Genomic DNA, 2,621 nt, shown 5'->3' with positions numbered 1-2,621 from the left:
AGGGGGAGTTTGAGTGTCCCTGTAACTGGATGGCACAGTCCAGGGCCCGGGGGCAGAAGAGAGTGTCATGACTGGAGGACACAAAGGACTCCGTGTGGCTACAATGCACACTTACGTAGGAAGTGGGGGAAATGGAGCTGGAGAGGAGAGCAGGGACCAGGTCGTGAAGAGCCTTGCATGTCATTTTTTTGGAACAGAATAACATTTAAAATTTTTTCACCGATTGCTCTGGGAGTGACACCAGAGTCCCCGTTTTAGGTAAACACTATTCTTTATTTGTTCACAATCAAAAGGCCCGTTGAAGTATTTTTTCCCAAAAATTACAATTTAGATTATATTTTGAAATATAGGAGTTAACTTTGTGAAGACCCAGATTATTGCCTTTTTAATTTTTCTGCCTATACCCATAAAAGAAATATATTTGCCATCACCATCCAGTGAACACACATTTATACACATACTGGGTACAAAACACCTAGCTTTACCACATGCCACACACTCCGATGCCTCTATTTGATTCCATATATCTTGATGGTGAACTCAGCAATTTACTGATTTGATTTCACAGGCCCCAAATTGGTCACAACCCATAGTTTGAAAAACAGTTAAATTTTGACATTATTAAGCAAGGTAGTGTATCATCTCCTTCTGCAGAGATTGTAATGGTCTTTACTGTTTTACTTTCTGCAGCCATGGTGAGACATTGAGTAGGTAGGGATGCAAGAGGTACAGCAGGACCAAGCAGGACCAAGCTTGTGGCAAGTGCTGAAGAGGTTAAGGAAGATGAGAATGGAAGAATGGAGTTAGCTATGAGGGTGTCTTTGACTTCACCAAGGGGGGAGTCAGAGGCATGGTCAGGGCAGCAGTTAAACTGCAGTTGATTGGGAGTAAATATTGCATACAGACTACAATTTAAGGAGTTGGGTGGGAAGGGATGAAAAGAATTCACCAGAGGCTGATGTAGGTCTGGAAGGCTTGTTTTATTTTAATAAAATGTCCTTCAGAAAAGTGTAATGGTCCTAGAGAACTGGTTAGCCAGGGGCTCTGAGGGGCCATGGTTGATGGAGTCTGAGAACTAGATGGTCAATATCCTGTTTTAAATATTTCTTTTAAAAAAGTAATTTCCTTATGTAATCGTGAAGTCACGAATAAGGTTTTGCTCAACATGACAGCCTGTGTCCTCTAGACTTTGGGTAAATGAAGAAGGAGGCTGTGCCATGCTTTGGGTAAACCAGAGCCGAGGGCCTCCACTCCGTGGAGGAACAGTGATGGGATAGCAACAGTTGATAGCAGCAGTCTGGAAAGAAATAAAAATGACAGCGAAGTTGAAACATACACACATGCCCAATGGAATCCCAAAAATATTTAAAGGGAGATTTGACTGGACCTTGCTGTATTCTTGTAGGCCGCAATCAGCCCTGGAATGTTAGCTTTATGCCTGTTAAGGAGTTTATACTTAGACATGAACATAAGAAGCACAGACACATTTTAAAGGGTTTGAGAAGATGGAGAGGATAATCTTCCTAAGACACCACTTTGATCACATCATCCTTCCTCTGGTCAAACGCCTGCAGTGGTTTTAGGCTTTCTTGTGTCAAAATTATTGTGGTTATACAAGATCTCGACAACTTTTTCTGAATCTAGATTTATAGGATTTCCTCCATCATATATTTCAAACTCTTTGGTGTGGGAATAAAGGCCCCACAGACATGACCAAAAAGTTAGGTCGGGGGGACCATAGGGTGGCTCTGTATGATCCCAACCTGTGGACTAACTGCTCTGCGGTCCACACACTTCTGCTCTGCCTTTCTTCTTCCGTCACGCTTTTTCTTTCAGTCAGGATGCTATAGTAGACTGAATAACGCCTCTCCCCCTCAAAGATATCCATGTTCAAATCTCTGGAATCTAAAGATTTTCCCTTATATGGCAAAGACTTTACAGGTGTAATTATATTAGGGATCTTGAAATGAGATTATCCTGGATTATCTGGATGGGTCCCAAATGCCACCACAATTGTCTGGTTTTCATTGTTGGTTTTTGCCTATTGAAATGTCTCATTTTTATTTTAATTTTTAGGTTAGATCATCTGGTTTTATTTATTTATTTATTTTAATTTTTTTACTTTTAAATTATAGTTGATATACAATGTTATAATAATGTCAGGTGTACAACAGAGTGATTACATATTTATAAGCCTTATCAAGCAACCACCCTGATAAGTCTAGTACCATCTGACACCATACATAGTTATTACAATATTACTGACAATATTCTCTATGCTGTACATTATATCCCTGTGACTATTTTTAAAACTGGTGATTTGTACTTCTTAATCCCTTCATCTTTTTCACCCATCGCCCCACCTCCCCTCACATCACAATTGTTCTTATTAGAGAGAGGCAGAGGGAGATTTGACATACAAACAGAGGGGGAAGGCAATGTGAAGAAAGAGCAGAGAGAGATTTGAAGATGCTGTCCTTGAAGATGGGAGCGATGTGGCCACAAGTCAAGGAATTCCAGCAGCCACTAGAGACTAGAAGAGGCAAGAGACCGATTCTCCCCTGGAGCCTTCAGAAGGAGCCCTGCTGACTTCTTGATTTTGGATTGCTGGCCTCCGGAAC

This window comes from Pteropus vampyrus, unplaced genomic scaffold (genome assembly GCF_000151845.1).
Source record: "Pteropus vampyrus isolate Shadow unplaced genomic scaffold, Pvam_2.0 Scaffold397, whole genome shotgun sequence".
Lineage (NCBI taxonomy): Eukaryota > Metazoa > Chordata > Mammalia > Chiroptera > Pteropodidae > Pteropus > Pteropus vampyrus.
The sequence above is the reverse complement of the archived record's forward strand: the minus strand, read 5'-3'. Positions refer to the sequence as shown.